Source organism: Petaurus breviceps, unplaced genomic scaffold, assembly GCF_028583685.1.
Source record: "Petaurus breviceps papuanus isolate PSGF00001 unplaced genomic scaffold, PetGlider_PUasm1.0 355, whole genome shotgun sequence".
NCBI lineage: Eukaryota > Metazoa > Chordata > Mammalia > Diprotodontia > Petauridae > Petaurus > Petaurus breviceps.
Genome location: NW_027186289.1, coordinates 3251200 through 3267082, shown reverse-complemented (window position 1 = coordinate 3267082; position 15883 = coordinate 3251200). Strand labels below are relative to the sequence as shown.

General features: G+C 45.7%; 1 long non-coding RNA gene across 1 annotated transcript; it reads right to left on the bottom strand.

Moving 5' to 3' along the window:
- Positions 1-2929: 2929 nt before the first annotated feature.
- On the bottom strand, positions 2930-8201 carry LOC138168192 (uncharacterized). The gene is made up of 3 exons (XR_011170057.1): positions 8064-8201; positions 6828-6884; positions 2930-4037 (listed from the first exon to the last, which is right to left on the bottom strand). It is a non-coding gene; the product is annotated as an uncharacterized lncRNA (long non-coding RNA).
- Between the last annotated feature and the right edge of the window lie 7682 nt (positions 8202-15883).

The following is a 15883-nucleotide window of genomic DNA, read 5'->3' as shown; positions in this document are numbered from 1 at the left end:
CCCACACATGCTCTCCCCCAGTCCCCCAGAGTGGACACACACTCACCCACTCACACACCCACACCAAAGTGGATCAAAAGGTGTGCATCAGCCCGCTCTGAGTTGACCAGTTCTGCCTCTGGAGATGGGTAGCGTTTTTCTTCGTGGGTCCTTTGCACTTGTCTCGGATCACTGTCTTGATACAGTAACTGTCTTTCACGGTCGATCACTGTTACAGCATCAACATCGCTGTTACTGTGTCATTGCTCGTCTTCCTATAGCTGTGCCTGGCTACCTGGTTTTCCCATCCCCCAACCTCAGCCCTCCCTCAGGGAAGTGAGCAGACTGCCAGGCCAGTTCCACCGTCTCCCAACGGATCTCTGCCTTTACCCAGTCAGCCCACCTCCAGAGAGGTGGGTGGGCTTCCAGGTCAGGGAGACTTGGTGCAGGGGGGAATTTCAAGGTGTGTACTGACCAATCACTGTTCTTGGCCTCTGCAAGTTTCTGCTTGCGTAATACCTAACTGGTGGCCGAGTGGTATCCCTTTAAAAGCCGACACATTGATCTTGCAGACTCACTGTTTGATTTGGGCCTGACCCTGAACAATCCCGCGGAAAATAAAACCCACTTCCAAATTTTACTCTTGGGGGGGTCTCTTGTCTTGCTCCTTGTGGCACAACACAAGATGTTTGTTATAACTAGTGAAAATTTAGGCTCCTCCTTCATGGAAGCAACAGAATTTACAATATTAGAAGCCCTTGCCACTCCCTCAGCACAGAGGATGGTGGTTGCTGATCTGTTTTTCTTTCTTTCAGATTCCCTTCATCAGGAGAGTAGGTTTTGTAACCAGTGATTCAGCTCTAACATGGAATATTTACCTGGCAGCATCTGCCCAGGAAAATCAACCAAACAATAGTCTCTGGTATCCCAAGATGGAAGACCCTGGGAAGTTTGAAGTTAAGTTATCAAGACTGGAGGGCTACCAGGAAATGGAGTCCCAAGAAATAGCCACCAGTCACAAAAGACCTTTAGTAAAGTGAGTGTCTGTGAATATAATACAGTTGTTCGACCTTCCGGTCTGGGGCCACTCTTTTTTCCAAAATGGAAAACCACCATGGGAAGAAGACCTCACAAGTATAGTACATTTGGAAAGAGCTTCAGACATTTTTCAGAAAGAGTTAATGGTAATACAGTCTCCTCTGGGAAGAAGAAGCTTTATAAATATAGCACACTCACAAAACCATTCAGTTACCATTCAGATCTTATTAATTGCCATAGAATACCTGCTGGAGCAAAGCGGGGCAAATGTAACAGGTAATTAAAAATTCAACCTTTGTGAACATCAGAGAAGGCAAACAAGAATGAAATTCTTGAAATGTAAAACCCATGGAAAAGCTTTCATTGGGTGGCAGAAACTTACTGAACATCAGAGACTTTACACAGGAATAGGTTCCACTAGGTTCAGCAGGGACTCTGATCTTAAGACCAGAACCTGCAATTTCAGTCTGGAAAGAATTCAGCGCAGCCTTACTTGGAGACAGAGTTGAAAAAGGTTAATTTTTACGCTTTTACAGAAGCGGGCAAGAGTCCTTAGGGGACTTTTTGCAAGTGAAAGGAAGCACAGGCTTTTACTTTTAAAGGGTAGGGCTGCCATTGTCAGGGCCGACAGGATGGATGTAAGGGAACCAAGGCTAACTTGTGACTTCAGTGCACAGATAAAAGTTTGAGGAGTTTAACTTGGAGATGAGATTTGGGCCAGACTGAGGAGACAGGAGGTAACTACCATAGGGCTAGATTAAGCAAGGACAAAGGAGTCACAAGGTGTTGCCTAGGCAGAGTGCGGATAGGGGGAGGGGCTGAGTTTGAGGCTGGGAAAGGGAAACGTAATTTTACAGACTGGTTTTACAAATTGATGTTACAAAGTTTTACAGACTGATGTTACAAATATAGATCCCAAGCACCCCATCATTACTGATGTTACAAATTGAGTTTACAAATAGATTTTACAAACATAGATCCCAAGCACCCCATCAAAATGTATTGAATGTGGTAAAGCCTTTTGTCAGAGAGATCACTTGACTACCTAGCAAAGAATTCATTCTGGAGTGAAACCCTTTGAATGTAATCGGTATAGGAAAGCCTCTAGCCAGAGAGCCCCTTATTAGCCATCAGAGAACTCATACAGGAGTGAAACCCTTTGATTTGGATGAGTGTGGGGAAGCCTTCAGCCAGAGTAGAACACGTATTAACCCTCAGAGTTCTGATATTGAATGAAGGAAGGAAAATGCCCATATTAACAAGCCATTAAGAAGTGCAGCTGAGATTCTTAAGATTTCTAGCCAGAGAGCATGCCTTGGTGAATGGGCTCTTTGTTGCACAGAACCTAAAGAACCCTGGCTCTGGAGTCAAAGGACCGGGGTTCAACTCCCTTCTCTGAAATTTACTGCCTATGTGACCCTGGGCAAATCTTAGCCTCCCTGGATTTCAGTTCCCACCTCCATAGAATAAGAGGGTTGGACCAGAAGGCCTCTGAGTTGTTGTGCTCTGATCTTATCTTGCTGAGGTCGGCCTTGGATTACCGGTGGTGGAGCCTCCGGAGGAATCTTACCCCAAAGCAAGGCATTATCCCGAGAATAGTACTTACTCTAATGCCAGAAGTAGGAGCCCCATAATAAAGTTCTGTCCTGAGTACTTCCCTGCGTGGGATGGTATTACAAAACCTTTGAGCACAGGAGCAATCCAATTCATCATTAGGAAACTCAAACAAGAGTGAAGCAAGCCCTAAGAGTATGTAATGTAATCACCATAATGTAATGTAATGTAATGCTAAGGCAACTTCCCAAGGTTCAAAATACCAGCATAGGTGCTCTCCATTTTATTTAGTGACAAATTAGGAACAGAGAAGATCAAAATATGACATCATTCAAAATACAGCATTTACTAAGTGTGATTAAATAATCTCCAAGTACTACTCCACCCCAGGACCTTACATTCATTCAATCAATTACAAAGTCCCTGTTCTAAATACTACTCCACCCCTAGGCTGTACATTCATTTAGTCCATCACGAAGCCCCTCTTCTCAAATGGAGATTAGTTTCCAATCATAAGTAAAGTACATTCATTTGTTCAATCATAGAACACAAAAAGGTCAAAAGTTCCCCACCCCTGGATCACAATTGAATCTACCCCAGAGTTACATCAAGTTTAAGCACAGCACTTAATACCCAAATGGAGGGCTTTTCTTCATCTTGACACTAGGCAAGTTCTCAGCAATCTTTGTTCCTGGGGAGACAAAGCTTAGCAAGGCCACAAGATACATTGCCAGTCTCTTCATTAATTCATCCTCTGTCTGCAGAACAGTCCTAGGACCCCTGAAAACATTAGCAAAACCCTCTTCCAGGATTTCTGTAAACATACAACAAGAAAATCCTTCTTCAGGGCTTTGGAACCAACAGCAAGGTTCCCAAACTTCTGCAACAACAGCACTGTCTTTCACCAGTGGACAAATCTGGCAAAACAACATCAAAACAGACAGGCAAAGTACCAGCAAAACAGCCATGTCTCCTCAGTCCTTGGCAGCTGTGGGTGGCAGGTCTCAAAAAAAAGTCCTGGGCAATTCAAAGTGGCCCTCAGCAATCCTCTCAGTCTCTCTCTGCCTCCAAAAGGGTGCTGCTTCCAAAAAGTTCTTCTGCCTTTCTCTTGTGTCTCTCCAAATTTAAGTCACCAGCTCCTCCCAGTCCAGCCCTCTCTTTTCAAGTCAACAAGTCCATCCCACAAGTGGGATTAACAAGCTCTGGGTTTTAACACCAAAAACGAAGCCAATAAAGGGGGATCTTTATATTCCATTACTATTACAGTGTAACAAATGTGGGAAAGCCTTCAGTCAAAGAGGACAGACCATCAGAGGACTCTTACAGGAGTGAAACAGTGGCGCCAGTTACTCAAGGCATTCACTTGATGATCAAGGCATTAAATGGTCATTTTGGACCCTTGGATTAAGAGGGAACTCTGGAGCTGTTACAAATAGGTCCTTGGAGGTCAGAATGCCAGCTGGTGTCTATGAAAATGAGACTTGTGCTCAGTGTTTTTAAAACAAGATCCTATCAGCTCATTCCATTAACATGGAAAGTGCAAAGTAGTTGGTGTGTATGGACCTTTTATTTTGTTGTTCAACAGTTACTAAAACATATATTACATATCTTGAAATAAGTATTTCCCAGATGAACCTGGCTTCCCTGCCAGCATCTATTGTAACCAAGTTGATCTTGGCCAAGTTGATCTAGTGAGAATCTAGAAGTCTAGCACTTAGCCTTCTAACCCCCAGGGAGACCAGCATTCTCAGTGTTTTCATTGAATACTACTCTAATTGGTAATTGATGAAATTGTGTAATAGGGGCAGGCATGCATGCATGGTTCTTTGGGTACTCACTGGGAAAGACCATGATAGACAATAGGAAATAAGGTAGCAATCATACTTGAATAACCAGGAGGGAAATAAAGGCAAACAGCAAAGGAAATAGTGTTGTGCCAAAAGGAGCAAGACAAAAGACCCCCCCCCCCAGAGTAAAATTTGGAAGTGGGTTTTATTTTCCTCAGGACTGTTCAGGGTCAGGCCCAAATCAAACAGTGAGTCTGCAAGGACAATGTGTCAGCCTTTAAAGAGATACCACTCGGCCACCAGTTAGGTATTATGCAAGCAGAAACTTGCAGAGGCCGAGAACAGTGATTGGTCAGTACACACCTCAAAATTCCCACCTGTGCCAAGTCTCCCTGACCTGGAAGCCCACCCACCTCTCTGGAGGTGGGCTGACTGGGTAAAGGCAGAGATCCGCTGGGAGAGGGTGGAACTGACCTGGCAGTCTGCTCACTTCCCTGCGGGGGCCCTGAGGTAATAGGGGGATGGGAAAACCAGGTAGCCAGGTACAACACTTGAAGGGGGAATTGAAGTGAAAGGTAAGGAGACAGTAACAAAGCATCTTCAGTCCAGGACAACAGATAACATTCCTGGTCCTGAAAGTCCTTACAGATGTTACTAGTCACTATGCTCAAAGGAAAATCAGTGATCTTCTGGTGGACACAATGGCAGAAGCAAAATAATGAACTCAGAAAATTACTCACCTAGAAAACAATCTGGTAGTTCTCCCAAAATTACTTATTTGTTTAAAAAAATGAAGCTCGAGGGGGCTAGGTGGTGCAGTGAGGAAGAGCCCCGGCCCTGCTTCAGATATTTAACACCTGCACACCCCCACACACAAACTGGCCCTGTAGCCTTGGGCAAGTTACTTAACCCCAACTGCTTTAAAAAAAATGAAACTGGGGCAGCTAGGTAGCACAGTGAGTAAGAGCACCAGCCCCAGAGTCGGGATGACCTGGGATCGAATCCAGGGCTCTGATACTTAACACCCCCACACACAAAAACTGGCCATGTAACCTCAGGCAAGTTACTTAACCCCAATTGCTTTAAAAAAATGAAACTCATGCAAATTAAATGGGGAAGGGCCAATCAAAATGTTATGTAAAATTAAGAATATTGTGAAACAAAAGCAAAGCAAAGGAGACACTCCCAGAAATCCGGAAAGAATTAAATGGAGTGCTTCTGAGTGAAACTACAAAATGATAATGGGTCCTGACTTCATCTCGGAAGCTAAAGGCAATGCCAATGGCTATACCCCCAAATTGTAAAAAGACACCAGAGGATAAGAAAGGATGATGCAGAAGATGTTGACAAGCTGGGTGCTGCCACGCACTATTGGGGTGAACATTGACCAAGAAGAGATGTTTACAGACACATGCACAATCATTTACAATGGCTTAGGGTTTTTTTTTCTTGCATAATCATTTTTCTCATTTTCCTTTCTAAATTTCCTTGTATATAGTGAAAGACTTGTACCTGTCGAAATAAAATTGGCCGTTTCAATAAACTCTGAATTCCCAGAATCACTTTTGTGATGCTCACTGCTCTGGGATGTGGATGAACGGATGCCAAGTAAAGCAGGCAGAATGAGGAAAACAATAGCCTCATGAGTGTGACAACTCAAGTGGAAAGATCACCACCAATAACGAAAGGGGCACTGACCACTGTGCATCTATGACTAAACTTGGCTACAAAGAAAAGACTGGAGAAAACAATGCTCCCAGTTTGTATGCAGACATGGGGGATCACCTCCCTGGGACTCTCCCCACCCAGGGTAGACTACTACCCATTCACACCCACCATTTTGCTATTAAGAAGGCTAGTTTTGTAACCAAAGGAAGGTCATTTGGCCACTTCTCTTAGACAAAGATGATCCTGGGGACAGGCTCAAGACCTCTCTATTCTTTTGGAAGAGCAGTGTTCACAAGGATGGCAATCAGCTCTGACTGGCCGTGAATGTTACAAAGAGAGGTAGGCTTCCTCCAATGAGGGGCTGAGAGTGACATCATCAGATCCTTGCAGCAGGGACTGTCTCTGTACCCAGACCACCCCCATCCTTGGGCAACTTAGACAAAGGGTCTCTCTCTACCCAAGCTTGACTGAATGGAATTCACCTGAGACTAGAGTCCTCAGGTTGGGTGGTGTTGGACAGAGAAGGTTAGATCAACTTTCAGAGACTGCGGTCTTGAAATGAAGCTAAAGAAAAGGGGGAACTCTGAATCTGGGTAAATCATTGGTCATTAATAATCATTTCTCTCACTACAGCATTCTACAGATCACTGGAGCAGAAAGAGGAAACTGAAGGAGTTCAGAAGACACAGCACAACTGTATGGTGAAGTCATGATGGGACCAGACCCAGACCTTCCTGACATTCTGTCTCTGTCTCTTTGTCTCCCCCGCTCCCAAAAGCAAAGCATAAGTCCTTGACTTACCTTAATGATAACCTCATTCTTCAAAAAGTAGAGAAATTTCTATGCTGTATCTTCTCCCTGGTTGTCAGGGTGAAAATTATAGGGACATTTTGTGAGCAAATGACCATTCCCTGCTAGAATCTGTGATTCAAGAGAGGAAATAATCAATCTCCAAGTATTAGGTGCCAATTACTTATGGTTATTATGTGGCACAGTTAAAGCACTGAACCGTCCTGGAGCTCACCTGGACCTTCCCCTCCAATGGAAGAGACTAATGCTTATAAAGCAGATAAAAGTATGATCACAAAGGGAATGAATACACACAAATCTAAAGCTGTGCAGGATAAGGTGGGTTGGGAGGGAAGGGAGAGAGTCCCCACAAAACAAAAGCCGGAAGAGAGTGACGTGCCCCATTAGGGCAAGGCCATTTTCAAAGGGTTCAGAGAAAGACAGGTTGGATTGAATAGGATAAAATTCCACAGAAGAGATCAGTCAATGAGAGATGGAGAACTTGAGAATGAAATACCTTTGGTACAAAGGGAAACAATTCCAGGGAGGGAGAAAAGCTGAAGTTCATTGTAGCAACTAATGTGGATACAGAGGGAATTATCAACGAATTTAGGCTAAGAAAATATGGGCCGAAGATGGAGGCAAGGGTAGGCAACAGGTCAGCACAACGGCTCTGTAGGCTTTCAGATGGGTAGGCTGTCTCCCTCCTCTCTCCCACACTCTCCTTTGGAGACACCCAGACACTAAGCTAGCTCTGGCAATGGTATACCAAATCTGGAAGGTACACTGCCAAGGCAAGTGACCTTATCCATAGCATTCATTATTTCTCCATTTGCTGTAACTGATGGTTCCACATGTGGATGGTGTGGTGCTGGTTGGTATAGCACCTATGTTTTCTTTTTTTTTTTTTTAAAGCAATCGGGGTTAAGTAACTTGCTCAAGGTTACACAGCCAGGTATTTCTGAGTGTGGTGCTAAGTATCTGAGCCCCGATTTGATCCAGGTCTTCTCAACACTGGAGCTGTGCTCTTACTCGCTGTGCCACCTGGCCGCCCCGCACTTATGTTTTCTTAATGTTAATTGTTGGGCCAAAATTTATCATAAGTGGTAGAGAATCAATTCATACTCTCTTACATCTCAGCCTCAGAGGCTGCATTGAGTATAGGATCATCTGTGAACACAAAGTCAAGCACCAACTCTTCCTTTACTTTAGTCTTGGCTTGTAAACTTTTCAAGTTAAATAATTTACCATTAGTGTGGTGGCTGATCTCGCTATTGTTTTCATTCTTCTTGAAGGCATCTGACAACATTGCTGAAGATATTATGCTAAAAAGCATGGGAACAAGCTCACAGCCTTGTTTCACTCCATAGGTGGCTGGGAAAGAGCAAGAGCATTATGTGTTATCCAGAGCCCTGGCAAGCATGTCATTGTGAAACTGGTGTAGAATACTGATGAACTTCTCTGGGCAATCCCATCTTGACCTAATTTTTTACAAGCCCTCACAACTGACACTATCAAAGGCCTTGTTCAGACACTGAGGTAGGATTCTTCTGCCTCCCCACAGCCTCCAGTCCCTCCTGCTCTCACTTTGCTTTCCACTCTCTTTGCCCAATCTTGGGCCCAGGATAACCCCTGGCACTGCCCTCCTCCCTGGGATACTCTTCTCATCCTGGGATCACTCCTCTACCTCACACCTCTGACTCATCCCAGGGCAAACTTATTCTCTGTCCAATGGAGAAATTAATCACCCCCTAGCACTTATTAAATGCCTACTATGTGTCAGGCACAAAGATGGGACAAAAGGGAAACTCAGCCTGCCCTCCAGGGGCTTCCACTCTTCCCAGGGAGACAACAGGAACAAACAGGATCATGGGAGTGATGAGGGCACACTAGGCTCAGACATTTTCTCCCTTCTCTCAGCTCAGTTCACTGCCTCCACTCACCTCCTGCCTCTGCACTACACCCTCTGTGCCCAGGCAGTGACCCTCAGGATTCTCCATCCCCCCAGCTGTGTCTCCCTGAACACCACCCAAAAGGTCAGCTCTGTGCATGGTGAGCCCCCCCCCCCCTCCAAGCACCTCAAGCCAGGCCTCCATGCTGATGCTGTGCATTGCTCCTCCCTCATCCCCAGCTGCCTCAGCTTCCATCAGGAATCCCAAAGATTCCCTTTGGATCGCCCAGACTTTACCCAAAAGAAATATGGAGAGCACATTTTCAGCGTCTGCTTTCAGCCTGTTACCTTTTGGACCCTTGTTACACACTGCCACCTAGTGTTACTTAAGTATATACCAAGAAATATCTAGAAAAAATAATATATTCTGCCTTTTAAGCACAAGTCCGCCAGAAACAACTTTATTTAACATTATTCTAAAACCAAGCCTATTCTTGCTTAGATAAAAATGTCCAGACCGACACAGTCCCCTTTCTCCACCCTAAGATGACTCGAGGTAATACTGATAGGAATCTTGAAAGAGAAAAAATGTTAAAATATGACTTTGGGTTAACATTCCCAAACAGCCAATACTCCGTTCCTTCCTGAACCTTCTCCTCAAGGACCAAATGGCTCAACTCTAGATATAAATAGACAGCATTTTCTGCCAGCCTAAGGTTTTGTGGTTTTGGGAATGGGGTTTGCCACCAGCGAGGGGGAGGAGCGGTCCGGTGACGTCACTTCTGCGTTAGCCACTCGGTGCCTGGCAATGGTTGGTTTCTCTCCGGGGGGAGGGGAGGGAGGGTAAGAGCCGCTTATTACGTCACCTCCGGGGCAGATCCCTCCCACCCATCTCTCCCTCCTGCCACCAGGGATCTCCGGACTGAATAAGGAGGTTGGGAAGGGCGGGAGAAGGGGCAGCAGGTGCGGGGACAGCGCTGGGCAGAGGCCCCACCGGCCCCTGAGTCCACCCTCCCCCCCCCTTTTAAGTCACCGCAAACTGAGGCACAGAGAGGTTCAGTGACTTGTCCAGGGTGGCACAGCTCCTCCGAATGTGAGGCCGGATGTTGTGACTCCGGGCCTTGGGATCTGCATGCGCGGGCCCTCCCCGCCCGGTACCCCTGGTCTGGACTGGCCGCAGCCCAGCTGTTCCGGAGCCCAGGATCTAGAGCTGGGGAGCGGGTGCCCGCCTCCAGCCCCGCGCACTGACGGGGAACTTCGGGGATCGGGACCCTCCCCGCCCCTAGAGAGACCAAAGACCCTTCCTCATCGGGCAGCCCGAGGAGGAGCCTTTGTGACCAAGCCGGGCTGGGCCAGGGCGCGCCGCTGCCCCCCAGAGCGGCCTCCGCTGAGGAGATGGGGGCAGGCAGCCCTGTTGGGGTGCAGACTGAGTTTACACAGCTGGGGAGGGGGGCTCGCCTAAGCCGGGACACAGGAAGCCAAGAACTGCCTTTGGTGGGATCCCCCAGACTGCCAGGTCAGCTCCGCCCTCCCCCACTGGGTCTCCCCCTTTCCAGTCAGCTCACCTGCATAGAAGTGGGCGGGCTTCTGGGTCAGGGGAGGGAGCTTCAAGGTGTGTACTGACCAATCACTGCTTACATAAGGCCCCTTTATAAGCTGAGGTTCTGCCCCAGACAGGGCTGCTGCTGCTGCTGCTGCTATTGCTATTGCTATTGGTATTGCTGGGTTATGGGATATGGGGTGGTGCCGGCTCAGCCCCCCACGTCAACATGGCCTTTTAATAAAGGGTCCGTTCTGAAATTATTACTTGGGTCTTGCTCGTGTTAATCAAGATACGGTATAGCACATACGGTAGTTCAGGGCTAATTTGGAAAACATGGCTCAAGGGTACAATGATGTGACCAGGGTCCTTCCTAGAACAGGGTGGAGGGCTCAGGGGCAGTGCAATTCCCCAAACAGGCTAGTGTCATGAAACAGGTTAGGGTCATGTTCTGGGTGAAGGGTGTGGGGGACCTTACTTGGTCAGCATCCTGAAACAGGGTGGTCTCTTGCATGGGATAGACTTGGCCACGATCTCTATACAGGCTTGCACCATAATCCTTATACTTGCTGCTGTTTCAAGGCTTACTGATTTAGGGAAGTTCTAACTTAAGGGCCAGGACTATGCCTTGGGTGATTCACTTTACCCAGGACTACACCTTTAAGCTGTTACGAGCAGTTACAGGGTTTATGATAAAAACTAAGACACCATTAAGCCCCTTTATATTTGTCTTAGTATGGGCTCTGGGAACCCCCTTGAGCTCTCCTGGAGTCCTTGAGGTACAGGCTCTGGGAACCCCCTTGAACTCTGTCTGATTAAATTGTCTCATTTGATGAGGTATTTGCATGAGGCAATCAGCCTTACATTGTGGCTGGCCCCAGACCTCTAGCCTAGTTACTAGCCTAGCCCTCCACCTTCATCTACTTCCCACCCCTGAGCCTATCAAAATATCAGTACACCCTTGAACTGGCCTTAGCGAACCATTGTCTGTAGTCTCCAGATACTTCCAACCCTTAATCACTCATTGACCTCATTAACTCCTCCTGAAGACCCTCCCCAAACTCCTCTAGGCCACCCCGAGATCCTCCCACAGCCTTCTGACCCATGTGGGTGAGGGCACCATAGAAGGACCCAGCACAGACTTACTCTGTGTCTAATGCAAGCGAACTTGTAATAAATTTTACTTTTCTTTGGCTGAGAAGACTTGAGTCAAATTCATTCAGCAGGTATTTTGGGGTCTCCACAGCAACCCTAACCCTCTTAGGGGTAAACTCTTCATACCTAGGGGTAAGACACCCACACTTGTTGCTGACCATGGTGTTAGGTTGCCTCCAACCTAATGATGGGGTGCTTGGGATCTATATTTGTAACATCAGTCTGTAAAACTTTGTAACATCAATTTGTAAAACCAGTTTGTAAAATCACACTCCATCCCCCCCGCCAGTCTCAGAGCATTAACTCTGTCCCTCCCCCAGCTTCAAAGCACTAATTGTGCCCAGCAACAACTCATGGATTGTTTATCTCAGCCTTGAAACACTAACAAGCTACACCTATGAGTCCTTCACCAAAGTATCCATAAACATTCCAGCTTAGATGACTATTATCTCCCCCTTGTATAGTGTCCCGCTGCCCCCATGAATCCTTCAATACCCCCCTTTCTAGGTTAACTCCTTAAGCCATTATCTTTCCCTAATCTTGGTTCCCAGACATCAATCCTGTCAAGCATGACACTGATGGGTGGCAGACTGGGCACTTCTCCATCAGCCCTTGACTGCTAGCTGACTTAGTGACGTCTCAAACCTAAAACCACAGGTAGTACCCCCCCCCTTTTTCCCAGTGAATCATGGGTACTACGACTGCCTGCGCAGGTACATCAAGCGTGCATGCCCCTTTAAACACCGACTCCACCTTAGCCCCACCTTAACTCCTCCCTAATCCCACCCTCTTCTCCCTGGTCAGCCTAATTGACAACTCATGCATAGCCTTAACTCTTTAAAAACTGTGCCTGTGTCTTCGTTAAGCTTACAGGTCCCCTAAGGATCCTTGCCCGAGATAAAGTGTACAATAAACTTCTACAACTCTGACTCCAAGTAAGGCTGAGCTGAATTCTTTCCAGACTGAATCACAGGTTCTGGTCTTAAGATAAGATCAGAGTCCCTGCTGAAACTATTGGGAGCCATCCCTCATCATTTGACACCCATGGTTAGCCCTGTAGTTGCTGACCATGGTGCTAGGTCGAAAGCCCATTTCCACCAGTTCTAGGATGTTGTAGTTTTTCTAGCCATGGGCTTCGGCATTCTGTCTCTGCTGGACCTGGAGCATCAGCTGGGCCAGAGGCCAGATCCTGCCTTGGACGCTTAATAAGCTCTGCCACCTGTGCAATAATGGTAGTCACAGCAGCTCCTAATGCTTCTCTGCCTCAGTTCCATCTGTAAAAGGGGGGTGATGATAGCACACACCCCACAGGATGGTAGCCTCACAATGCTGTGTATGTGCTGGTTATTACTAAAGGCCCATCACATGTTCAGTTAGTTATATGTCTGGGATCTGTGCTTGTCTCTCAGGGCCAAGCAGAGTTGGCTTTTGCATCCCTTCTGCTGCCTCTGGCCTTTCTCTGACACCTGCAGTTTTCCATAGAGTTTATAGAGACTCAGCCTGGGTCAAGAAAGGTACACTTCAGTCCTGTGGAGACAGATCCTCAAAGTGGCGGCACCTGTTCAGATGACCCTTCTTTTGAGCCCTCATCTCTAGAAAAGTGAAAATTTTGGAGAATGCTTCTGGCTCACAGAAACTTCCCTGGGAGAAATCAACCCAGCCCTGAGACCTTGCACTATGGCTTCAGGGCATAAATGCCTGGAGCCAACTACTGGTACCCAAGCAATGTCTAGCCATCCTGACTGGGCAGACAAGATTTGGGTAAAAGCAAGGCGGCCAGAAACAGTGGAGAGGAGGTGTCCACAGAGGACTTGGCCAAATTGTTTAGAAGAGAGGTGAGAACTGTGGAGGTGGTGTGGAGGGGTCAGCAGGCCCTTCCCACCCGGAAGGACTAGGCAGATGGACAGCTACTGGGGATTCAGGGGCTTGTTTCCTGATGGCTCTTCTTACATAACTTGGCTTTCATAACTCCCCTGAACTAGACACATGCATTAGAAGCATTGGGAAGGACAGAATGACTTCTGGGCTGCTGAATGCCAGGTTCCAGGTAAGTCTGGGCATGTACCTCCAGGAAATGCTAGCTGCTTTCCTTATCATGAATGTCCTTGGCTGACCCAAATCTGCCTAGGGGTCTGAGCATCAGCTGTGCTCTGCCGGCTGGTTTTGGCCATTCTGAATGAGAAAGTAGACCACATTAACCACAGAATTACATGTAATTATCCTGAAAACTCCTTTCTTCCTAACTCCCCTAGTTTTGAAACTCCTTTATTTTGTACAGCTTTTCAGAGTCTTCACTGACACTCTATTCTTTTTTGGGGGGGCATTGCTATTGTATTTTAGGCTATATTTCTCTTCCTCAGCACCCCAAAATTTCCCCTCCATTCTGTGCAGAAATCTGTCTCTTGTAATATTGCCATAGTTACACCAAGCAGATCCACACATCAGAAAATGTCTGTCTCATTATCTGATGGCAGTCCATCAACTCTTGGGAGGTAGGTGGTATGTTTCATCTTTAGTCCTCTGGAGTCATGGCTGGTCAGTTGTTCATTAGAGTTCTTAAGACTTGAAGAATTGCTTTTCTTTACATTGTTGTAGTCAGTCAGTCAATAATCAGAAGAAATGTATTAAGTATCTACTTTGTGCCTAGATACTGTGCTAAGCACTGGGGATACAGAAATATAGTCCCTGCCCTCAATGAGCTTACAATATCCTGGGGGAGACAACAGGGAAACAAATACAGTTATCCCTTCCACATAGATTAGAAGTCTAGTTGGATGGAGTAGCAGTACCCAGAAGGAAGAGATTATCAATCCTATCTTCCATCAGCCCTGTCCTTGAGAGACTGGGCTTCAGACAGAAAATAGGACAGGGAAGAAAGTTAAGGTTTCCCCAGTTTTAACAAATGGTTATTAAGATGAGAAATAATTTCTCTCATGTAGAAAATGGGTATGGAATATTGTACCCTCTTCAACTCAGGTTATTGGTTGAGTAATTTTGCAGAATTGCATTCCCCCCTGAAGTGCCCACCAGAAATTAATACACCAAAGCCTCTTCCCAGTCACAACCTACCAGGGTCCCTGGAAACAACCTGATAGGCCACAGTAGTGAGGGAACTTTCCACCTGTGTTACTAGAAACATACCCCAGATACAAGTCTGTTCTTGTTTTAACCAGGTAATCAAGGCTTCACTAGAAATGGCATTACATCCCCTTGGAACCACACTTTGTTGTTAGTAACATCTAGTTCTATAAAAATTTTCTCTGCAGAAGGCTCGAGGCTGTCTTCCCTGCTGGGGAGGCAGTCGCCAGCTAAATAAACACTCCTAAATTGTAATTGGCATTGCTATCCTGTTTCTGCTCAGTTGTCCACTTCACCCCTTTTTCTTTTTTGTTATCTTAATTACAAGAAATAGTTCTCTGGGCAGGGGATGGGGAGGTATATATTCAGAAATGAAAGTGATATAATAAAATATATAACTTTTAAAAGAAAGAATATTAAAATATTTGTAAATGACACTGATAATTGCATTTAGTCTCAGATGTTTACAAACATTATTCAATGAATCTACCGTAATGTAAAGGAGATTGGCGTAATCAGGTACAGTGGAAAAACAAAGTGGATCAAAAATGCAGATTTTTCTGAATATAATATTCAACTGAATTTCTAGTACATTGTGTTTGAGGAGTGGTTTTTTATCTTTTTGTCTCTTAGAGCCCTTTTGGTCTGTTTTGGTGGAACCTATGGTCCCCCTTTCAGAATAATGTTTATAAATGCATAAAATACATAGTATTAAAAGGAAAGAATTATATATTATTAAACAATTTTTAAAAATAAGTCCATAGGCCACAGGTTAAGGGTGCTTGAGTTAGAATATTTCTATGACTATTTGTGTGTGCACATGTATAACAGACATAAACATACAAAGATATATAAGACTGTGTAGAAAATTGACCTAGGAGTCAAAAACACTTTGATTAAAAGGCTGCATGTGACAGGGAGTTGTTGCATGACCAGGGGCAAAGTATTTAATTCTAAGCACTCCAAACAGCTCTGAGACTAGACAAATGACTTCTTGCTCTGAATTAGTGAAGAGAAGTTTCACATAAGAAATTCTCAAAATTAATCAGCTCATTTATTTTTTCTTTCTTGGAGGCTTTTAATGCAGGAGTTTGGACTTTGTTGTCTTCTTCTGGTTCCATGTTTTGTTCCTCTTTGACCCCCCAAAAAAGATTCTATGGTCTGATTGCGCTTCCTTTGTTTGCTCATCTTGCCAGCCAATTACTTGACTTCTGAGCTATTTGCCATGGTAGAACTCTGCTTCCAGAGTGGAGAGAGCTGTGTCCCAAATTGCTGGGGTTTTTGCAGTTGTTGTCAGAGCTGTTATCAGAACTATGAGGAGGGCGCCCTATATAATCTCTATAATCACCACAAGCTGGCATTCCTCACCCCAGGACCACCGCCCAAGACTGTGACCCAGATCTA